The sequence below is a fragment of the Danio rerio genome, chromosome 14 (genome assembly GCF_052040795.2).
Source record: "Danio rerio strain M-AB ecotype USA chromosome 14, GRCz13ab, whole genome shotgun sequence".
Classification (NCBI taxonomy): Eukaryota; Metazoa; Chordata; class Actinopteri; order Cypriniformes; family Danionidae; genus Danio; species Danio rerio.
Genome location: NC_141034.1, coordinates 42,298,532 through 42,325,000, shown reverse-complemented (window position 1 = coordinate 42,325,000; position 26,469 = coordinate 42,298,532). Strand labels below are relative to the sequence as shown.

The window sequence follows — 26,469 nt, the reverse complement described above, 5'->3', positions numbered from 1 at the left end:
GGTGGTGGGGTTCATAATATTCACAATGGTATTTTATTAGTTGTTGGTTTAACCATAGATGAGATAATGGCTTCTATGTTATTTTCTTTTCAATGACATTTCTTATCACATGTTCAAAAACAACAGCCAATATTGCATATCTATAATTTATATAATGGGTATAATTAAACAATACTTTCACTATAACGTAAATTAGAAGTGTAACAGAAAAAATATATATTTTTGCGCCATTTTGAATTTTACTCGAATACAAATACAAATACAAATACTTTTCCCCCCTCAACAAATACAAATACAAATACAAATACCGGCTGCTCCGCACATCCCTAATATATATATATATATATACAACAGTTCTGTCTGGTTCTCGAAGCTGATTGGCTGATAGCTATGCAATATTCTGCAGTACTTGTACAGCCTCCTGACCCTTCTGTATAACTCCGCCCATTTAAAGTGACAGCAGATCAATAATCTCATTACAGTTTGACAACTATTGCAGCTGTTGGACAACATAATGTACTTTTGAGGCTTTTTATGCGAGGATGTAGTTGTTTAGATTGCAACTATGTAGTTTATTTATAAGAATAGTACCTATTTTATAATATTTATAATTACAGTTACAGTGCGTCGACATCCATCAGCCTGTCATACTGAGCAGAGTAAAGATGGTTGACATTCCATCACAAAATAGAGACCAAGACTGCATAATAAGCCCTTAGATGAGAAAAACTCTGCATGATCAAACTACAGTTTGAAACTACAGTCAAATCACTATTAAACAGGTTAGTGACTTTCTAAGTCGATCTCGCTCTTTGGTACAGTATGTTGTAGTGCTGTATTTATATCTTTGTCTGGTAGTGTTTGCTTTGCAATATGGCTGTATATCGTCACTGGTGGGACACTAAGGCACTCCACCTGTGGCCTCGAACTTGAGTCATTAAACATTAACTATTTAAACTATTATGTTTAAAAATGTGATGAAAATAAATCTTCTTTCCATTAAACAAAAATATGGGGAAAAATGTACAAGGGGCTGACAATTCAGGAGGGCTAATAATTCTGACTTCAACTTCTTATATAAATGCGCACACACACACTGCGATTACAGCTCCAGACAGTTTATTAATAAAACAGTGCAGAATTTGGACAAGTCAGGTCTTCTTGAAGCTCAAACCCTGCCTTGGGTAACCATAAAAATGTAGCCTCGGGTGAACTAATCAAATATTCTGAAACAACCCTTTTGAATGTGCAAGATATAAGTCACCAACATGACACTTCCCAATGAGACCGTTACGCACAATAATAGCGGATCCTCCCAGAGAGTCCAGCCTTTGCACACTGTTCTCGGTTTCTCCCCCCGCTTCACCCCAGTTTCAATTCATTTTGGCAGCGCACCACTATGCTAGCCCTGTGATGTAATGTGGTTATTTCCAGAGTGCTGTGGGTCATGCGTGAAATGCAAGTAGGAAGCCACAGAAGCTTTATCCTCCCAAACCTCAACTGACTCTCATCCACGCAGAGGCTGTTATAGGCTGCGAGCCCAGCATTAGGCATCTCCGACGGGGCTCTACCATTTGCATCAGCATCACGGTGAGTTGGGAGAAAAGAGCTTTGGCGAGGTGATCTGAAATGACAGTTGGGAAGCCAAATTGATTTTCTATCTCTTTGATTAATTTATCTTCCCCCTTGTTGTGCGCGGGGAAATTGCTGAATGGCATTCCGCAAGATTAAAACCGCAAACCATACTTTTCATAATCTGACAGATAATTGGCATGGGGGTTGGCTTCTAGATGATTGCCCCATTACGGGATTTCTTTGGAGACCCAGATGCATGTGCATTGAGAATGAGCATGTATACTGTACTGTATGCATATACACCAACTCATGATCAAAAAGCCATGACGTCACAGACAGTGCTCATCTTTCTAGACCAGCGGTTCTCAATCCTGGTTTTTGTGGACTGCTTGTTTTGCATGTCTCTTTTGATTTAGACAACCAGCTCATTAGAAGAGAGCTCCAAGAAATAACTGTATTGAAATCAACATGTTCCCTACAGCATATAGCGTTCACTGCTCTCTACACCCTGAAAAATAAAAACATTGCACGAAAAATGTTGTGCATTTACGAAGCATGCTTCAGACAGGTGAGTGGGCTTGGTAAACCACATGTAGAAACAAACTATCAGTTTGTCCAGTGGCTTGCTGTATACGTTGGTGGACACAGAGAGGAGTTGACTATGACGATGGGGTTTGAGTCTGGCAAAAAACGGTTCCAGAAAACAGGTAAGACAAAAACAAAAGCCAAAAAAATAAATAAATAAACAAATAAATATAAATAAATAAACACGTGGTGAGATTGTGGTATAATCTGAAAACATGGTAAAAAGCAGGAGGCTTTACTTGGTTGGGTGGGTCAATCTGTGCTTTTTAAAACACTATCAGTTGGGTATAGAGGAGGAGGAGGGTGGGTTAGTCGATCGGAGAGTTATTCAGTTAGCCAGTCAGTCAGTCAGTCAGTCAACAGCAGCCTCTGGTGGATTTTCATGAAAACAGCAGGGGTGAATGGCACTCGCGAGAGAAATCTGAGGTCTCAAAAAGTAAACAGTGGCCTTTGGTCGATTCGCAAAAACTGCAAAAAAAATAAATAAATGTATCTCCTGTGACGTATTTGGTGCTCTCCAGAAATGTAAATAGGGGTACGTTTTCAGAATGAGCCTGGGTTGCTGTTTTAGCACAATGTTTCCCATCCTGTTCTTTAAGGCACACCAACAGTACACATTTTCAAAATCTCCCTAATTCAGGGGTGTCCAAACTCGGTCCTGGAGGGCTGGTGTCCAACAAAGTTTAGTTCCAATCCCAATCAAACACACCTGGGCTATTTAATCAAGCTCTTACTAGGCTTTCTTGGAACATCCATGCAGGCACATTGAAGCTAAAATCTGCAGGACACCGGCCCTCCAGGGCCGAGTTTGGACACCCCTGCCCTATTTAAAAATAACTAAAATCAACTCATCAGAAAATTAGAAGAGACTCTGAATCCTGAAATGAAAGGATCAAAAAGGAGACATTCAAAATGTGTACTAATGGTGTGCCTCCAAGAACAGGGTTGGGAAGCATTGCTCTAGCACTAAATTCTCTGAGCACAAACACTTCCTTTGTATAATTAGCACCTCTTGTGCATATTGCCTCTTCTTGTTGAATCACTGAATTCTTCCTCAATTGTAAGTCACTTTTGACAAAAGCGTATGCTAAAGGACTAAACGTAAATGTAATGTAAATCAGCAGAAGTTGTTAACTTCATTCGAAAACAAAGTAGTAAATTAAACAGATATTATCACACTAAATATCTTTTGATTATTATTTCTGTTAAAAAATAGTTTTCTTATCATTTTTCTTAATTTTTTTGTAGATTAGCACAGTATTGTGATAATGCCATGTATTAAAACATTCATGCATTCATTCATTTTCCTTTGGTTTAGTCTCAAATTTATCAGAGGTCACCACAGGGAAATGAACCATCAACTATTTAAGCATATCTTTAACGCAGTGGATGCCCTTCCAGCCATATACCAGTACTGGGAAACACCCATACACGCTATTCACAAATACATACTCATACACTATGGACAATTTAGTTTATTCAATTCACCTATAGTGCATGCCTTTGCACTGTGGAGGAAACCGGATCACCTGAAGGAAACATACGCCAACACGGGGAAAACATGCCAACTCCACACATGAATGCCAACTGTCCCAGACGAGACTCAAACCAATGACCTTCTTGCTGTGAGACGACAGGGTTAACAACTGAGCCACTGTGCCGCTCCATGATAAAACATTTAGCAATTAATACTAAAAAGGAGATCTGATTCTGGCAGAAGCCTACATCTGTGTATAAACCCAAATAACTAACTTGTGCAATTATTAAATTTGCATTAGGATCGTCTGGCAAGCAGATGTTTTAATTGAATTGGTCAGGATTTGGGGGGACTCTTTGGGAAGAAAGTTTTGACAGCCAAGACTGATTTACGACACTGCATGTAATCGGATGAGAGAGAGAGAGAGAGAGAGAGAGAGAGAGAGAGAGAAAGAGAGAGAGAGAGAGAGAGAGAGAGAGGAAGCCACAGCTTGGATGTGAGTGGCTGCTTTCAGTAATCCCTGATCAACAGCACAATAAAGACGTGTGCATTAATATGCGTATATGCCATCTTTTCATGCTGCTGCGCTAACAGAGATGAGAGGAGAGGTGGTATTTCACTAATGGATGAATTGCTCATCTATCTCCCTGAGGGTTGGTGACATTTGGGCAATGCCAGTAACAGACAAAGACAATACCATTCCATTAATTCCGGACTCCATTATTTGTCTCAGGGAAGACCATATCAGACAAAGGATGTCCATCTCCAGGAAACAAATGAAACAGATGGGAACAATTATCAAATAAATACAACAATTTAGCCAGATTGGTGGAAAATAAATACATTGATTTAATTGTGAAAGAAAGAAAGAAAGAAAGAAAGAAAGAAAGAAAGAAAGAAAGAAAGGTTATTTCTTGATTTTTAGTACTAATTAAAGGTCTCGTACTGAAAACAAATCTCAATATTTTTATAAATAAATTATTAGAAATGTTATTAATTATGGTAAATCTATGTGAACTTCAATGATACTTAATATTGTTAAAAGTTCTGTTCTAAACTATTTCAGATTATTTCTAGTATAGGCTTTATCAAATTTAAGCACATATAAACTAGAACATTAATAAATAATACATCAATTTACAATATTTACATATTCAATGTTACAACACAAGTTATATATATATATATATATATATATATTTAATATAATATTATATAATATATATATATATTTTATAATATAATATAATAGTAATATATATATATATATATTTTTTTTTTTATTTAACACTCCTAAGACTTAATTTATATCTAACTTTTCATAATTTTACAATGCATTTACTAAAATAAGTAATGTAACAGCCAATATTATTAACTGACATTTTCAGAATATACCCAGCAGGCCCACAATGTCATTAGACGCTAATATTAAGTTAAAAAAAATTCAATGTCTAGCCAGCGTCTAAGGACAATATTATTTTGACCTCCAATAAAGACGTCACATGATGTTTATATTTAGTTGTTTTTAGGTTGTGTTGGAAAATGACCTAAAGCCAATGTAGACATCTTAAACCAACTTTATGTTGTCTCATCTTCCATTCCCTTAAAGAGTTGTGTCGTGCCATGGCACATTTGCTATTTAGATGGCAAACTTTGTAAGTGGAAAAACTGAACACTTAACTAGCAAGAAAACAATTAAACAGATCATCTGCAGCACGAGGATAAAGAATGAGCCTCCTCCATCTGGCCTCTTTACTTTACTTTTACTGTTTACTTTCCTGTAGTAAGGAAACGGTGGACACTCACTTCACTTAAGACATCCATTAGCCAACATATTTAATTCCATTTCTTAAGTGCAAGGATTCGTTTTACAACTATTTCTAAATTCAGTTTTATTTTCCAGCAAACGAATAAAAGAACAACAAAAACAAAGTGTGGTCAAAAAACTGAGTTATGTCAAAATGTCTGATACCGGTCATAGTGGTAACATCCACACAATGTCAAGCTGTAACATCATTATACGTTGATATTTGGTTGAATTTAGGTTGAACGTTGGACATTGTGGGTTCTGAAGTTAACCCGATTTTCATCTCCAAACAAAATGCACCATCCCCACAACGTTGGGGTACGACATCAATCTGGCGTCATGTTGATGAAAGAAAGAAAGAAAGAAAGATAGAAAGAAAGAAAGAAAGAAAGATAGAAAGCAAGAAAGAAAGAAAGAAAGAAAGAAAGAAAGAAAGAAAGAAAGAAAGAAAGAAAGAAAGAAAGAAAGAAAGAAAGAAATTTCTTGATTTTTACTATAATTAGATAAAGGGATCATAAACTAGAAAAACAAATCTTATATTGTCTGTGTTGCTGAAGTAAATTACAATAAATTTATGGTGAGCTTTATACTTAATCTTATAAAATGTTCCTAATAAATTCAGATTATTTCTAATATATGCTTACAACATCAAATTTACATATACAATACAATATAAGAGGGTGGGGAATTTTACATATATTATTCATTTTCATTTAACACTCCTAAGATTCAATTTATGACTTGCTTTCATATTTTCACAATGCACTATTAACTAAAATGTGTAATGTAACAGATGATATTATTAACTGCCATTTTTAGAATATAATTTGCTTTCATTTACCCGAAGAAAGAAAGAGAGAAAGAAAGAAAGCTTTTTTTTTTTATAAACGATTGCAGCAATGCACCATGTGTTCTTCCACCCCATAAGGCGCAATGCAATATTTAAAACCCTCCATTCAGTGCCAAGCCTGTTGTGAATTTTAAAACGCACTACTACAATAATAACCTTCCATTTTGTAAACAACAACAACAAAGACGGCAGCCGGAATGCAATATGTAATATCACCTTAAATAAGAATGTGATAATCTGCTCCCTCAACGGTTTGTGTACGTACACTTTTTTCGGCTGTTCTTTTAATGTTTAGACATTCCGAATGGGAATATTGCTTCTTTATGCACGATAAATATTGATTCAGTGCTCATAAATAACAAAACACGCTGCCCAGTCTGAGATGCAGAGAATAAATCCTGGATTGCTGTGTTTTACAGTAGGCCTATATATGCTAAAATCCGTCTGTGCTTACCAACTGATAAGCAGGAGAACTGCACGCCCATGATTGATATCGTATAGCATGACTAAACACATGTTTATAGCCCACAACACGTAACTAGGGATGGTTTGCTCCACCTGTGGGGTTCCATAAACTAAATATGTTTCCCCCAAGGTTATGATGTCACAAATTACACTCATTACACTTGTTTACATAGTGTAAGAGGCTATTTTGTCAGTAACCATCTGCAGCCATTTGTCTCCAGCAAGAGTGTCATCAGAAATCCCGTGTTAGTCCCATGTCCTCTTCTTGTTGTGGTACAGCCAAACAGCCATTCTCCACTAACTCGCCTCCAAGCAGCCTCGGGCTAGCGATGGAGAAGAGCTTAGCTGTTCAAAGGCAAAACAAAGTGAGAGTCGGCCTGGCTGTCGTTAGTTATCCTCCACGACTGCCTCGGGTGACTGCCGTACTTCTGAACCCCCTTGTAATTTTTACTTGGCCTTCTTTGTCTGGGAGTTTGTCCCGCACGAGGTGAGAGCCAATGAGGCATGTCCACGGTGATGGATTTCCAGCCGTGGTTCTAAAGGGGCCGATGTCACACATTATCTTCAGGCCCAGAGAGTGGGGGACAGGGAGAGATGCTGCATGGGGAGAGATGCTGACATGGGGCTTCGGACATGAACAACAAGCCATGAAGAAGCCACAACAATGGTGAGATTAAAAAAATTATACTATACAACAATATCTGTGAATTAAACGTTTCTGTATTTTGGGATTCACAAATGTTTGCTGTTTATTTACAGATTTGAATTGCATTATGGGACCTTGATCCCGGTGTGAAGCACTATAGTTCTATTAAAATGTGGCTGCTAAGCACGCTCCTTGAAAGCAATGCCAATAAGCTTGGTGTAAGGGTGTAGGTTTGTTATTTCTAATCAGGCCCGGATTGGCTAATCGGGAGGACCGGGAGAATTCCCGGTGGGCCGATCCGTGTTTTGGCCGCGAGGGCCGGTGTCCCTAGCTCCAGAATCTGTTGCTCTCAGCAGTCACACTTTTTAAATAAATGTATTTATTTACTTGACCACAGCCTTCTTATTCATTATTTTACCGCAGCTCTGCTGTTTTTATATGTTACCAGCCTGCAGGTTAATGATTATATAAATCAGATGGGTCACCTTACAATATACAGCTGTTGTGGTCCAGTGGTTAGCGCGTTAGATTTCGATGCCACCGACCCGGGTTTGATCCCCGTCTGAATATGTAATTTTTAAAAATTTTATTGTTAAGACATATAATACTGTAAGGGTTGTTGAACATTTGAAGTTTTAAAGCAGCTGTTTTCTCAAAAAAAGACGTGATAGTGTAATTAGAAACTGAATTGGAAATGACCTTATTTTAATAAAACTTAGTCAGTCGTGAACTGAGGTGGGCCGGTCTGAGGCTTGAAACTCCAGGGCTGAAAAGGAGTCCCACTCTGGCCCTGTTTCTAATGGAGGCGTGTGACTTGTACGACGAGCACATGTAATGCAAGCGGAGCACACGTTGCGTGCACGCATTTTCCAAGCGCAGCGCAATTAATGTAAGTAAAACTAATCAATCTGCTTCACACTTTGTATGAATAAAAACATTTCAGTAATAACAATAGACTAATTACCTCAGACAAACACAGCATACCCAAACACTGCAGTGCTCATCCTCTAAGAAAACGCTTGATGGTCACCTAGATACGAGAGACACCAGGGGAGTGCGATCAGCATATTTAGGGTGCTTTCACACCTGCCTTATTTAGTTCGATTGAATCGCACTAAAGTTCGTTTCCCCTTTTGGTGCGGTTCGTTTGGGCAGGTGAGAATGCAGCAATCGTACTCTAGTGCGCACCAAAAGTGGACCAAATAAGCGTACCGAGACCTGCTTGAAGAGGTGGTCTCGGTACGCTTTCAAATGAACCCTGAAGCGGTTCGTTTGTGGTGAGAATATGATTCGTACATAAACAGGTCCAACCGCAAAAAGTAGTGCACGTTTTGGACTAATTCAGCTGCCGTATGCTGATGCGCTGTGCATTATGGGATATGGAGGAAAAATATTTGTTGACAGCGCTTTACCTACAGAGAGAGAGAGAGAGAGGGGAAAACATTACCTGATGGATCGTTGGTAATATTTCCGCAAGATGAGCATATCGCAGTTCAGCTAAATTAGTTCACGCCTCCTCCTGAAGTGACGAGCGATGCATTAAACACTGTTTTCCAGCCGCGGCCGCGCTTCATTTTTGTAATGTGTAGTTTGTCTAAAGCAGGGATACAAACAGCCAGCGCAGTCGTCCCTCCAGAGTAAAAGGTTTTGTTTAACTGCGGGAGTTCACTGGCATTTTCCCGCATGTGAATTCTGACCAATCAATAAGCAGTTTAGGAAATATGTTCAACAACATCTGGCCAATGAGAGATGTGGATTTTGTCAGATGACTGCATTTTGGTTCGTTTCAACTGGTTCGGACCAAAGCCAGCAGTGTGGTGTGAAAACGACCCAAAGATGGCAGAAAATGCAACAATGTATCATTTATTACACTTGGTCCGGACCAAATAAAGCGAACTACAGATGTGAAAGCACCCTTAAAAAAAGTGAATGAATCCATGTCACTTCAGGTCAGAATAACAACACACGCAAAAATGAGTGCCGTATAGCAGCAGTGAAAAGATTGTGAATTAAAAAAGGATGTAAGGATGTCGCCTGAGTGGCTTTTTATTTATTATTTTATTATTATTTATTCATTTATTGTGTTTTCGACTTAGTCTCTTTATTAATCAGTGTCACCACAGCAGAATGAACAGCCAGCTTATCCGGAATATTTACGCAACGGATGCCCTTCCACCCATTGGGAAACACTCATACACTCTTGCATTCACACACATACACTATGGCCATTTTAGCTTATACAATTCACCTGTACCACATGTGGGGGAAACCGGAGCACCAGGAGGAAACCCAGGCAAACACAGGGAGAACAAGCAAACCTTACACAGGAATGACAAATGACCTAGCCGGACCTAGGTGAGCGTGCTGCCCACTGTGCCAATGTGTCACCCTATTACATTACAATTCTCTTATTATTTATTATTTTATTTATATATTTTATTATAAAAGGATGAGCTATTTTGTTTATATATATATATATATATATATATATATATATATATATATATATATATATATATATATATATATATATTTTTTTTTTTTTTTTTTTTTTTTTTTTTTTTTTTGATTATTAAAACTACAGTATTTGTCTTGGTAATGTTGGTAAATTTAAATAAAGTGGAAAATATCCTATTATTCCTAAATGGATTGTCAAAAAAAAAATTCAATAATTATAAATACTGAATGATATGAAATATAATATATAATATATATATATATATATATATATATATATATATATATATATATATATATATATATATATATATATACATACACGTTTATATTATTTATTTTTTCTTTTTTGCAATATCGCCCAGCCCTATTTGAAATACTATAATGTAAAAGAAGTAATATAAGTCTGTCAAAACAGATAATTTACTGACAGTTTATTACAAGTTTTTTTGTAGCATAATGTACAACACATATATATCCCTTTAAACCAGGGATGTCCAAATGTCCAGGAGAGTTTAGCTCAAACCCTAATCAAACACACCTGAACAAGCTAATCAAGCTCTTACTAAATATACTAGAAACTTCCTGGCATGTGTGTTGATGCAAGTTGGAGATATAAGCTGCGTCCCAAAATGCATATGTATGCACTATTCTACACCATTTTGTAGTTTAAGTAGTGTAAGTAGTGCGTTCACACTGAACACTCTAAAAATAATAAGTGCACTTTAATTACCTGGATGATGCACTCATTCAGCTGGTAAATTCAAGTGGAATGATGGACACTTCACACACTCAACAACCTCAGGTTTGCTCATGTAGCACAAGGGGCGGAGCTGTCAGGAGCACATGTTGGATAATTTTATTTATTTTGAATGTTGAAAGCAAAATTGTCCTACGAGAGTGATTATAGCGTCTCCTGATGGTGAATGCGGTTATACTCATGGCAGGTATTATTTGATAGTTTGATCATTTGTTTCACCAAATTGGCAACCGTCAAATGCCCTGTTTCTAATGGAGGCGTGTGACTTGTACGACGAGCACATGTAATGCAAGCGGAGCACACGTTGCGTGCACGCATTTTCCAAGCGCAGCGCAATTAATTTAAGTAAAACTAATCAATCTGCTTCACACTTTGTATGAATAAAAACATTTCAGTAATAACAATAGACTAATTACCTCAGACAAACACAGCATACCCAAACACTGCAGTGCTCATCCTCTAAGAAAACGCTTGATGGTCACCTAGATACGAGAGACGCAAGGGGAGTGCGATCAGCATATTTAGGGTGCTTTCACACCTGCCTTATTTAGTTCGATTGAATCGCACTAGAGTTCGTTTCCCCTTTTGGTGCGGTTCGTTTGGGCAGGTGAGAATGCAGCAATCGTACTCTAGTGCGCACCAAAAGGGGACCAAATAAGGGTACCGAGACCTGCTTGAAGAGATGGTCTCGGTACGCTTTCAAACGAACCCTGAAGCGGTTCGTTTGTGGTGAGAATATGATTCGTACTTAAACAGGTCCAACCGCAAAAAGTAGTGCACGTTTTGGACTAATTCAGCTGCCGTACGCTGATGCGCTGTGCATTATGGGATATGGAGGAAAAATATTTGTTGACAGCGCTTTACCTACAGAGAGAGAGAGAGAGAGAGGGGAAAACATTACCTGATGGATCGTTGGTAATATTTCCGCAAGATGAGCATATCGCAGTTCAGCTAAATTAATTCACGCCTCCTCCTGAAGTGACGAGCGATGCATTAAACACTGTTTTCCAGCCGCGGCCGCGCTTCATTTTTGTAATGTGTAGTTTGTCTAAAGCAGGGATACAAACAGCCAGCGCAGTCGTCCCTCCAGAGTAAAAGGTTTTGTTTAACTGCGGGAGTTCACTGGCATTTTCCCGCATGTGAATTCTGACCAATCAATAAGCAGTTTAGGAAATATGTTCAACAACATCTGGCCAATGAGAGATGTGGATTTTGTCAGATGACTGCATTTTGGTTCGTTTCAACTGGTTCGGACCAAAGCCAGCAGTGTGGTGTGAAAACGACCCAAAGATGGCAGAAAATGCAACAATGTATCATTTATTACACTTGGTCCGGACCAAATAAAGCGAACTACAGATGTGAAAGCACCCTTAAAAAAAGTGAATGAATCCATGTCACTTCAGGTCAGAATAACAACACACGCAAAAATGAGTGCCGTATAGCAGCAGTGAAAAGATTGTGAATTAAAAAAGGATGTAAGGATGTCGCCTGAGTGGCTTTTTATTTATTATTTTATTATTATTTATTCATTTATTGTGTTTTCGACTTAGTCTCTTTATTAATCAGTGTCACCACAGCAGAATGAACAGCCAGCTTATCCGGAATATTTACGCAACGGATGCCCTTCCACCCATTGGGAAACACTCATACACTCTTGCATTCACACACATACACTATGGCCATTTTAGCTTATACAATTCACCTGTACCACATGTGGGGGAAACCGGAGCACCAGGAGGAAACCCAGGCAAACACAGGGAGAACAAGCAAACCTTACACAGGAATGACAAATGACCTAGCCGGACCTAGGTGAGCGTGCTGCCCACTGTGCCAATGTGTCACCCTATTACATTACAATTCTCTTATTATTTATTATTTTATTTATATATTTTATTATAAAAGGATGAGCTATTTTGTTTATATATATATATATATATATATATATATATATATATATATATATATATATATATATATATATATATATATATATATATATATATATATATATTTTTTTTTTTTTTTTTTGATTATTAAAACTACAGTATTTGTCTTGGTAATGTTGGTAAATTTAAATAAAGTGGAAAATATCCTATTATTCCTAAATGGATTGTCAAAAAAAAAATTCAATAATTATAAATACTGAATGATATGAAATATAATATATAATATATATATATATATATATATATATATATATATATATATATATATATATATATATATATATATATATATATATACATACACGTTTATATTATTTATTTTTTCTTTTTTGCAATATCGCCCAGCCCTATTTGAAATACTATAATGTAAAAGAAGTAATATAAGTCTGTCAAAACAGATAATTTACTGACAGTTTATTACAAGTTTTTTTGTAGCATAATGTACAACACATATATATCCCTTTAAACCAGGGATGTCCAAATGTCCAGGAGAGTTTAGCTCAAACCCTAATCAAACACACCTGAACAAGCTAATCAAGCTCTTACTAAATATACTAGAAACTTCCTGGCATGTGTGTTGATGCAAGTTGGAGATATAAGCTGCGTCCCAAAATGCATATGTATGCACTATTCTACACCATTTTGTAGTTTAAGTAGTGTAAGTAGTGCGTTCACACTGAACACTCTAAAAATAATAAGTGCACTTTAATTACCTGGATGATGCACTCATTCAGCTGGTAAATTCAAGTGGAATGATGGACACTTCACACACTCAACAACCTCAGGTTTGCTCATGTAGCACAAGGGGCGGAGCTGTCAGGAGCACATGTTGGATAATTTTATTTATTTTGAATGTTGAAAGCAAAATTGTCCTACGAGAGTGATTATAGCGTCTCCTGATGGTGAATGCGGTTATACTCATGGCAGGTATTATTTGATAGTTTGATCATTTGTTTCACCAAATTGGCAACCGTCAAATGTCATCAGGGAAACGGTTTGAATTTCCGCTTGGTAAAAAAACATTGGTGCTCCATTTGGGGCGACACTACATACATTTACTTTGCTGTTGAGTGTGTAAGTGCATATTGCATGAGTGCATAGTGTGCCATTTGAGACACAGCTAAACTCTCCAGGACACCAGCCCTCCAGGAGAGAGTTTGGACCTTGTTTTAAATGATTAAAAATGTCATATAAAAATCACTTTTTCAAAGTTTTCAAAGTTAAACGTTGTTGGAGGAAAGATCAAGGTCCCACACTGAATCTAAAAGCATAAATAATGAGGAAATAAACGAATAAATAAATAAAAGCATGAATCACGAAATATGAAAGACTGATATTTACTGCTAAAATTTTTGTAGCAGTAGTGTAGCTACTATTAAAATATAGTGAATGGAAGATGAGGACAGTGTATTATTAGCTTTCTCCATGTTTTTATCACCATGATTAGCATTGTAATTATTTTGGTGCGTCTTTAAAGTTCTAATTGAATTAAAATTTTGAGTTTGACTCAATTTAGTACTTTACCAAAACAGAGGTGTTACGTGCCTGCGGCTGTTTCTTTGTTGTCCCCTTCTCCCCTTTATGTTTTTATTTGCTGTCTGCTATCCTTCTAAAATCGAGGTGTTCCAATTGGCTCACAGAGTTTTCACGAGTAGACCAATGAGAAGAGGATGGTGGTCATTTAAGTGCTCCAGTGATGACTCGTGCCAGACTGCAGGGAATCCTTTGACTCTTGTCGCTGCTCTTTGTCTTTCTGTGTGACTTGTGTGTATGACCTGTCCTCTGGTTCGCTTTATTATTTTGAGTTGTACGTTTACATCTACCAAACTAAAACTTTAAATCTGCTAAAAGGGAAGTAAAGGTAAAGTATGCCATGTGACTTACATCTTACAAACATGCAGCTGATTCTGTAAATTTACTTTTCGTGAAATAAATAATCTTATTTTTTTCTTTCGTATCTTAATTTGTAAATAAAGCAAATTACTTTTTGTTACTGTATTGTTTGTGTTGATTCAAAGTAGCTAATGATTCAGGGGAATTTAAAAAGATATAAGGTTGTCATAATTATGTTTAGACTTTTTCATCCTCCAGGTCATATGGGGTGTAACCCCATAATAATTGGGTACCAACATTTTTGTCCACGTCTGTATGCAAATACAGTACTGCACACACACACACTCTCTCTCTCTCTCTCTCTCTCTCTCTCTCTCTCTCTCTCTCTATCACTCACACTCTCACACACACACACACACACGCACGCACGCACGCGCACGCACGCACACGCACGCACACACACACACACAAACAGTTGTCTTTATGGGGACTTCCTATACCCTATGCCTAAACCTTTACAGGAAACAATCAAATTAAACTATTATATATATATATATATATATATATATATATATATATATATATATATATATATATATATATATATATATATATATATATAAGCAAAAAAAATAAATGATAATAATAATTTTGAATTATTCATTAGCTGTTTTCCTCATGGGTAGCCACAAATTGTGCTTACAAGGTCAAAGTTTATTGCTATACTTGTGGGGACATTTGGGCCTAACAACATAAAGAATACAAAGTACACGAACACTACAAATGCAGTATAAAGATGTATAGATGTATTATGTGGAAGCAACAGTGTTTTTTACCTAATATTTAATGAAATAAATGACTCTGTACAGCCATCAGGGTATGATTATGTTCACCCTAACACTTTAATACATTCAACATTAATTATGTCCAGGTATAATTCATTCACATTGCGTGTGGGAATTTGTGGTGATTAGACATGGGGCTTAATCGAAAAAAAAAAAAAAAAAAAGCATAATAAAGCTGCCAGGCTTCTTTAAAAATATGTATTACATAAGTTATGCTTAAATATGCATTGTGAGAATTTCTAAAAGAAAATATGACTTTAGCTTTAGTTAAGCATTTATAATTATGGATAAGGTTTTAGGGATTAGAATAGATTTGCACTCAGGTAATTGTTTTAGTATAGATTACACTTATTTATTGATGGATGGATGGATGGATGGATGGATGGATGGATGGATGGACGGATGGATGGATGGATGGATGGATGGATGCATGGATGGATGAATGGATGGACGGACGAATGGAGTGAGGGAAAGATGGATAGATGGATGGATAAAGATGGATGGATGGATAGGAAACTTTCTAGATAGTACGATATCGGTATCGATAGGCGGATGGATGGATGGATGGACGGATGGATATAATTTTTGGAAATAATGGATGAAAAGAATATTTCATAGAGTTATTGAAAATGAAATGAAAAAATATTGATATTTTTACTCAAATTGCACAAATTATGAGTGCAACAAAAAACTCTGTAAAAAATTGATTATATATATATATACACACACACACACACACACACACACACACACACACACACACACACACACACACACACACACACACACACACATATACATATACATATATATATATACATATACATATATATGTATACATATATATATATATATATATATATATATATATATATATATATATATATATATATATATATATATATATATATATATATATATATTTGTAAAGAAAGTATCCAGACTGCTCGGATTTAAATAAGTGTTGCACATTCTCAGAGAACACAGGGAGATCTTCTTCTGTGAAGGTCAAGACTTGCCTGAATACTAGTCTAGACGAGTGACTCTTAGGATAAAAAGGATCTTCTCATCCTTTGATGTGAATACAGAGACCTTCCTGCGCATGCTATGCCCCCCCCCCCCCCCCCTTCTTTCCTTCCCCACTAAACTAAAACAGTTCTGTTACTTTTGCCTATTTCTCAATCCTGGAAGCACATTGGCTTGATCTTGTCAGCACCTAACCTGATCCAATACCTTCAGAAACCTCTTTTATTCTTCCTCTTTATGATTTTTTACAAGGGGTCTCTGTCATAACCAACTCATCCCTTTTCTGACATTTGTATTCACATTCTAATAAAAATAAAGAAAAAAGTCAATGTCCATATCCAAAAGAAGACCATACACTCCCGTTCACTTTATTACACCTGTCCACCTGCTTGTTAATGCAAATTTCTAACCAGCCAATCACATGGCAGCAACTCAATGCAAATAGGCATGAAGACATGGCCAAGGCAATCTGCAGTTCAAACTGAACATCAGAATTGAGAAGAAATGTGATTTAAATGACTTTGAACGTTTCATGGCTGTTGGTGCCAGAAGGGCTGGAGTATTTCGGAAACTACTGATCTACTGGGAATTGCACTCACAACCATTTCTAGGGTTTACAGAGAAAATATCCATTAAACGGCAGTTTTGTGGGCACATATGCCTTGTTGATGCCAGAGGTCAGAGGAGAAGGGCCAGACCAGTTCGAGCTGATAGAAAGGCAACAGTAACACAAATAACCACTCGTTACATCCAAGGTATGAATAAGAGCATCTCTGAATGCAAAACACATCAATCCTTGAGGCGGATGGGCTACAGCAGCTGAAGACCACACTGGGTGCCACTCCTGTCAGCTAAGATCAGTAAACTCAGGCTACAATTCACACAGGCTCATCAAAATTGGAGAACAGAAGATTGGAAAAATTTTGCTTTTTCTGATGAGTCTCAATTTCTTGATTTATAATCACAGTGTACGCATCCTCTGATGGCTACTTTCAGCAGTATATCACAGCATGTCAAAGTGCAGATCATCTCAGACTGGTTTCTTGAACATGACAATGAGTTCACTGTACTCAAATTGCCTCCACAGTTACCAGATCTCAATCCAATACAGCACCTCTGGGATTTGGTGGAATGCGAGATTAACATCATAGATGTGCAGCCGACAAATTTGCAGCAACTGCGTGATGCTATCATGTCAATATGGACCAAAATCTCTGAGGAATATTTTCAGTACCTTGTTGAACCTATGTCATGAAGTTCTGAAGGTAAAATGGGGTCAAAACCCAATAAAGTGGTCAGCGAGTGTATACCGACTTTGAAAGCATAATGATGGTCAATGTCTCAAAATCTGAATACAATCTACAAAATAAACAACAAACACAAAAAAGTAACTTGAACAAGTGTCCAAATCTGCATGGCTTGGTCTGTTTCCACATACACTAGTGTGTCTAACAATCTTCCTCAAGCTTCCCCTTGAGCGACTCCCAAGAGTGCCCGTTCTTCCATCCTGCCAGACAGGCATTCTGATTGGTCAACCAGAACCATTTGACAGCAATCACCTGTTTTCCAGCTGCCCAATTACCTAGAAGTCCGTTGGGTCGTTCATTACCCACAAGCCTTAGGCCCTCCCGAGGCCACGGTTCTTTTTTTTTTTTTATGATGCAAGCCCTGAATATGAAACTAACTAAAACTAAAATGATAGAAATCCTAGCTATATGACCCTTTCCAGACTGACAATGTTGTTGATCTTTTGGGCTAACCAAAGGTGAATGGACCGACTGCGAAAAAAAGACAAGACAAAGAAATGGAGACATCATCATGCCATCATTATCTCGAGTTAAAAGGCCAAAAACATTTGGTGCTTTCCAGTGGCAGAGAGCTGATTAGTGGCAGGTAGCCCATTGTGAAGGAAATCACTTCGCAGCTGTAAAGCAAGTGATTTCATAGACTTTCTTCAAGATTACACAGTCAGGGCCTAATCAGCTGATCCTTAATCACAGGCATTGTGCACTCCCGGTCTCCAGCACCCCGCCAGCCGGATAGCAATGTTTCGCTGCAATCGTGAGAGCTTCACACGAGTAATCGCCTTAAAACAACTCTTTACTGATCTGTCATAGCCTTCGGTTGCTGGTGGTGGGTACTGTATGAGCCCGGGAACAAGAACAAACAGCACAGTATAGGGATCTATCATTAAACTTGATGGTGATCATAACACGTGTTTGATGCAGGCTGATTGTAAAAAATACATAAAAAGAGGAGAGATAAAAGTAAACGGCATATCCAAACAAACCATATAAGACATGGGTCAAAGATGAGAAGTCCCATTTTGGAGTCTGGATCGGATTAAATTTACAAAAGCGATTTTATATACATATAGAGCATTTTAAATGCGAGTAAAAGTTTCAGCTTGAGGGTCTCAAATAACTTGGTAAAAAGTAAAATCTCAAATAGTAAAATCTCATATGGGTAAAATTATGTTCTACCATCATTGAAACTTGTTGAAAATATATAAAAGAATAAATTTCATTTTATTTACAATATAAACATTTTTTTTATTTACAAAATAATGAAAAAAAACTTTGTGCTGACAAATGTGTAAAAATGTATTATTTATTCATTAATTAATTCATTAATTCATTCATTCATTCATTCATTCATTCATTCATTCATTCATTCATTTGTTTATGTACTTGTTTGTTTATATTTTATTTATTTATTTTTTAAACAAGAGGTGAAGTATCATGATTTAAAATAAATATGTTAACTTTTATAATATTATATTAATAAGAATAATAAAAAAATATTATTAGTATATAATAATAATAATAATAATAATAATAATAATAATAATAATAATAATAATAATAATAATAAAACAATAATAATAATGTTTCAATGCGCATTTAGGTCAAATAATCTTTGTTCTAAATACTTCTGACAAATTTGTTTTGTCATTTAAATTATTGCTTATTTATTATTATTATTATTGTTGATTTTAATAGCTTGTATATATTTATATGTATGTATATAGCACATATTTATAACTGTGTTTAAAGCAAGCGGCAACATCTCGCTCTTCCTTGTGAAGCTGATACTGAAGTAAACTAAACTGCAATTAATCGAAATTCTACTAGGCCTGGCTCTAAAATAGAGCACATTTCTATTGACCCAGTGTTAAAACGGCCAACTTTACAGCAGGAAAAAGGGTGTTTACAGCCTGGTACAAAAAACGATTTTGGTGTATATAGCTAATATAATACTTCATGACAACTGTGATAAAAAAAAAAAAAAAAAAAAAAAATATATATATATATATATATATATATATATATATATATATATATATATATATATATATATATATATATATATATATATATATATAAACTCATCTGTTTCATTTATATTGAATTATAATAAATCTGCATAAATAAGGGCATGGCCACTTGAGTGACACATAGGTCTCGTTGGTTGCCTTCATGTCATTCCGGCTGATTAGCCACTGAACTTGGCATTACATCATATTTTTGTTTTGTTTTGTTTTATGAGGCTTTTCACAGTCGATTGCCTTTTAGAATTATTTCCTACAATTATCAGACAATATGGCATGCTGTGCACATAATTGTGTTCACAAACCATTCAAATGTCCTCCATTTACCAGGTGAGTGAAACTTATACTATACTTATATACCATTATTTAAGATAGTTTAACATAATTTACATCTAACTTAATTTGAACCATCTCTCCACCTTCCTCTTCCAAATTGATCATACAAATAATATTCCACAACTTTTTTATTATAACAAAATTAAATGAGGGCTTTATCTGTTCCCGAAAAATAGCTTGAACAGTACAGGCGTTATATTTCACAAATAAGGTCATACGTCTTCAGGACTTGTATTTTTTGGTGAACTGTTCCTTTAAGATGAGATTAATGTGTTCTTTGTGTACTTCTTGACTCCAGCATAGTGCTAGTGCAGTCGACATGATCAAAGCAAAGAGAAGTTCAAAAAAAGGAAAAAGTTCTGCTATTTTGTCTTTGTTGTTTTGTTTTGAGGAAGCGCTTCGGCAAAACATATGACTGAGAATACATGATTGTATAGAGCCCATTCCTCTCATAGACTTAAAACTGACTTATATAGGATTAAAATAATAATAATAATAATAATAATAATAATAATAATAATAATAATAATAATAATAATAATAATAACAATAAATCCAGTGTATAGTTTATTGACTGCTGCTATTTGTGGGTTTATCCACTGAGCACCATCAAACACTAAGATGAGTCCACTCTAATCTGTCAATCACTTTTTCAGGTTGACCAATAGCGAGGGATTAGGGTGTGGCTATAATAGGCAGGCTGGTCCAGATAGTGTGTACATGGCATTTGATCATGCTTGAAATCAAATTTGCCTAGACATACTGTAGATGGGTGGCAAAATTTTAAGATTTGACCAATTAAGTAGAGACAGACATTAATAGTAAACATTGGTAATGCATTTACAAGAAGGGAATTTGATGGATTGTATACATTTTTGGAATTTACCGTCAAGCCATATATAGAATGGTAACATATTGGCTGTTTCTCAATATGCGTTCTTCAGCGGTCTTGCTACCTCGAGTTCTCATGAAACGTCATCATCAGCTGCCTAAGTTCAGTTCCAATACTCAAGACCGCAAGTATGGAGGACGCGTGAAACTTCCCGGATGTGTTCTTGATATCGAGGACGCACTGATGCAGACCTGAGCACCGAACTCGCTCTGGAAGTCCCAGAAGTCATTGCGACTGGAGGTTGGAAGCGCAGCATTTTATTTAGATTTATTATTAAAGTTCATAGATATGAACTATTTACCTCAGGAGTTTCTCTAAATGAAACGGTGAAAGTAAACATTACCATGGACATCTTAATAAAGGAATAAACACAATAAGGGTGTTTGTTTGCTGAAATTCGTATTAAAATCTGTTTTATTTATGTTGTGCAACATATATTTATAATGTTTTTATGCAAAGTATATATTTTGAAAAGGGGAAAAACAATAAATCGTTGTATAAAGTCTGTAATGTTTAAATAATTTACCATTTAAAACACGTGAAGGTCATGTGACCATCAGGAAGAACGCAGCATCCCATTTCTCAAAGGACGCGTTCTCTGCCCTCGCGGTCTCCTGAGTTCATTCTTCCGAGGACACCTGGCAAGACCAGTCTCCACAAGAACACAAGTCCGTTCTCTGCGTTCTTGGAATTGAGAAACAGCCATTGTAAGGATACAAATATACTAGCCACTGTATTAGGTACACCTGTCCAACTGCTCGTTAACACAAATTTGAAATCAGCTAATCACATGGCAGCAACTCAATGCATTTAGGCATGTAGACATGGTCAAGACAATCTGTTTTAGTTTTAGTTTTTAGAGCACTAAAATGGGGAAGAAAGTTGAGTAGGCCTAACAGGCTGGTCTGAGTATTTCAGAAACTGCTGATCTACTTGGATTTTCATGCACAACATATCCAGTGAGCATCAGTTCTGTGGGCACAAATGCCTTGTTGATGCCAGATGTCAAAGGAAAATAGCCAGACTGGTTCAAGCTGATAGAAAGACAACAGTAACTCAAAAAAAAAAAAAAAAAAAACACTTGTTACAAACGAAGTATCCAGACACAAACATTGTTCAAAAAGGGGGATGGGCTACAACAGCAGAAAACCACACCAGGTGCTACTCCTGTCAGCTAAGAGCAAGAAACTGAGGCTACAATTCCCACAGGTTCACCAAAATTGGATAATAGAAGATTGGAAAAACAATGCCTGGTCTGATGAGTCTTTATTTCTGCTGCAACATTCGGATGGTAGGATCAGAATTTGACTTCAACAACATGAAAGCATGGGTCCATCCTGCCTTGTATCAGCAGTGCTGCTGGTGGTGGTTTAATGTTGTGGGATATATTTTCTTGGCACACTTTGGGCACATTAGTACCAATTGAGCATTGTGTCAATGCCACAGCCTACCCGAGTATTAATGCTGACCATGTCCATCCCTTTATGACCACAGTGTACCCATCTTCTGATGTCTACGTTGAGGAGAATAACACGCCATGTCATAAAGCTTGAATCATCTCAGACTGATTTTGTGAACATGACTATAGGTTCAACGTACTCAAATGGCCTCCACAGTCACCAGAACTCAATCCATTGGAGCATCTTTGGGATGTGGTGGAACAGGAGATACACATCATGGATTGGCAGCCAATAAATCTGCAGCAACTGCGTGATGCTATCATGTCAATAAGGACCAAAATCTCTGAGGAATATATCCAGCACTTTGTTGAATTTATGCCATGATGGATTAAGACAGTTCAAAAGGCAAAATGGGGTCCAACCCAGTGGCCAGTGAGCATATGCAGATGGGTGCTGTGAGTCTAAAGGAAATTTACAAAGACTGTTCTAATAGGCCTTGGTGATACGGACAAATAATTCTTAATGTATTTGGGATGAATTGTGATGTAAGGTATGTTTTACGGTTTTTAGTTTTTAAAACAACGTGTCCTATTTGGTCCAGTGATCTTATGTTCATGTTTAAGGCTATGAAAACAAATTTTACACTTGGAACACAAAGTAAATGCACATATTTGAGATAAAAAATAATATGTATAAATCTGAAAGCTGAAATTGCCACTGATGTATACTTGTTTTAGATAGTAGAATATTTGGCTGATACAACTGTTTAAAAAAATAAATTAATAAAACTAAATACTAAGAAAATCATGTTTAAATTTGCCCAAATTAACTATTCAGAAATGCACAATACAGTTAAAAAATTTGGGTTTTGGAATCTTTTTTTGTAGAAAAAAAAATAAATACAATGTATTTTTGGCTATTGCTGAAAATATATTAGTACAACATGAGACTTGAGTCACATAATTGCAATAACATTTAGCACAGAAATAACATACTTAGCCTTTTTTAAATAGGTAATTATTTACACAACCGCATGTTGTTTCGAATATGTTTGGCTTTTTCCCCCTCCGAGAAACACAAAAAGAAAGCAAAAAAAAAAGTCTCAACTGTTTCTTGTATCCCACTGACTTCCATTGCATTGACAAACACAATTAACCTACTATTTAGAATCTCTTCATACACTTTCCACAACATTAGCGCGAGCAAAAAGCACAATTTTCTTTCTCGTTCTCTCTCTCTTTCTCAAGGATTTACATGAAAGAAACAAAAAATGCACAAAATAAATGAGTGTTGCCTTCAACCTGCATTTTAGGGATAATTGCTCTTGGCGCTGTTAATGTTTCATGATTTAATAGCTGTCACACAACATTCCCCCTCGTTTTGCTGAAAAGCAGGTGCCATGTTGAGAGAAATCGCTGCACTGCTCTATGTAGAGTTGAAAAACAGCAAACAGCATGAAGCATTTCAGTATTCCTTAGCAAAATCTGCCACAGTTGCATCTGATTACCTGATTTTGTTTTCTTTTGCCTGTAAACGGTTGGCTTATAACAACTGAGAGAGCTGTAACAAGGGCTGACAGACACGTTTTGTTTTCTTTTGGTAGCTGTCAGTGCTCAGTATAACCAAGGTAAAAGTAAAGAGCAAATCTTTTTGCCCTCATAATAACATTAGAGCATGGGGGGGTTACCCCTACATGAGCGGTGTTATAAATTAGCGAGTCCAACTTTTGTTCAAAGAATCATCCATGCACTGCAAAATAAGATATAGGGTTGCAGTTAAAAATGCTCTCCCGCTCACTCACTTTCACACATACAGAGCTGGTAATGAGGCGCAGGTTGCCACAAAGGACAAGCTCTCTGTGAGCAGGTTAATTATGTTATTACTGGCGTGTTGATGAGATTGTTTGATGAAATATGAATGTAATATGAGATGTGGCCAGGGGCCTTTATTGAAACTGATCCCAGAAGGAGAAGGGGCCCAAATCAACGCTATGCACACGTTCTTACAAATGCACACACGCAGAGTTTAGATATTAGACATGTAAAGGAATGTGTGTGTCTCTTGCCAATGAGCAATGCATTCAGACTGTCAAAACGCTGGTGGCAGAGAGAAAGAGATGCAGCGATAGAGAGAGTTGTAAACAGACAGGCAGAGAAAGAGATAGTCACCCTCTTACCGAATGTTATTTCTATGCAAATGACAGACAAGGAATTAAGGCCGAGGAAAATGGAAACGGTGACTACAGCCACCAATGTTGCTGTGGCAACTGAGAATTCATAACATCGAGCTTTAGCGTAAACTGTCAGAAACAAACTGCAGAGCTATATAGAAAAGAAAAACAGGCGTAATTGAAAAAGCGCAAGGAAAGTACTGTAGTTATTAGCATACACGAGAACGACATGGTCAATGGCGATCCCGGGCTCCGCTTGTTTGTTTACAGGCAAACATGTTTTGTCAACAAGCGCCGCAGATACGGCAGAATAAATCCGGGACATCAGGATCCTTGCTGTATACTGTAAGAAAAAAAAAATCCAGTTCAGAATTCCCTTGAGGATTCATTAAAATCTTAGTTTCAAAGGCATGCATGTTTAATATATTCTTTTTATGACAAAATGTCAAACACTTTTCTGTGCTGATTATCAGATGTTATTTTTGGTTCAGGCATGTATTGATTACAGCGTGTCTTTGATCGCAGGGTGGTTCAAACTAAAAATAATTTACAGCAAATTTTGATCCTCGTCCTTTTATCTAATGAGACTCAGAATAATTGTCTCAGAAACGGCAAACTACAACAATAACATAAAATCGAAGAACTATATAAAATAAATTAACATTAAAACCAGATGTCAAATTACTAAATGATTTATTAATCTGGAATCTACTTAATTCTCCATCCTTTATATACCATAATCATTCATTCATTTTGGCTTAATCCCTTTATTAATCTGGGGTCTCCACAGAGGAATGAACCGCCAACTTATCCAGCACACGTTTTACGCAGCGGATGCCCTTACAGCTCCAATTTATCCCTGGGAAACATCTATACACACTCATTCACACATACTGTACATGTACATACACTACGGACAATTTAGCTAACCCAATTCACCTATACCACATGTCTTTGGACAGTGAATGAAACCGGAGCACCCGGAGAAAACCCATGCGAACACGGGGCGAAACAATCTCCACAAAGAAATGCCAACTGACCCAGTCGAGGCTCAAACCAGCAACCTTCTTGCTGTGAGATGATCGTGCTACCCACTGTGCCACTGTGATGCCCTGAATATAATCATTTATTCATGTTATACCATAACTTCATTTGACTACAAATTGTGGTCAATACTGTATATTCCAAACATATTAGGCACACTGCCTGTTATTAGAAATATAAAATCAGCTAGACACAGCAGCAGCTCAAAGCTTTAAGACATGTAGGGTAGATGTGATCATCACAATATGCTAGACAATAAGTTTAGACTAGAAGTTCAGGATGAATTTAGTGACTTTGAATTTGTTGCTGCTGATATTAGTATTTTGAAAACTGCTAATCTTCTGAAATTTCCATGCTCGGCAGTCTCTGTGGTTTGCAGAAAATGATTCAAAAAGAGAAAATATTAGTCAAAGATGTCACAACAAAAACAGCTGCCTGAATTGAGCTGCTAGAAAGGCAACTGTAACTGAAGTAGCCAATCGTTACAACTGAAGTCAACAGAAGAGCATGGGAGCATCTGAAACTGCATACTTCCCTACTATATAACAGTATGTGAACAGAGTTACAGTATAAGTCCAAATTGATGGTATTTGAAAAACAGTAGCAGAGAAGAAACTGGATGACCAACTACACCAGGTGAGATTTTTTTTCAACTTTTTTTTTCTTTTCTTTTTAGCAAAGTGCAAAACATGAAACATATGGTAAACAAAGAACACATAAACAGCAATGGAACCAAAATAACAGGAATGTGTGTAAACAGTAATGACAATCAGAATAATATTAGCTAACACTAATAATAGTTTTAATTAGTATTTTCTGTCTATAGTTATAATAAAAAAATGATTACAAAATAATGTGTTAATAATAATAATAATAATAATAATAATAATTAAAGTGATATTCTATAATAGCAACAGTGAATCAATAACAATAATAATGATGCAATAACTATAGTAAGAAAAGACTACACATACAGTACCCAACACATAACATATTGTTCATATCATGTTTTTTTTTTTTTTTT

General features: G+C 36.4%; 1 non-coding gene across 2 annotated transcripts in view; it reads right to left on the bottom strand.

The window, feature by feature from the left end:
• The window catches only part of LOC141377566 (uncharacterized), a 356,961-nt gene that overhangs the window by 166,303 nt on the left and 164,189 nt on the right, over positions 1–26,469 (bottom strand). The gene's annotated exons all lie outside the window — the stretch shown is intronic.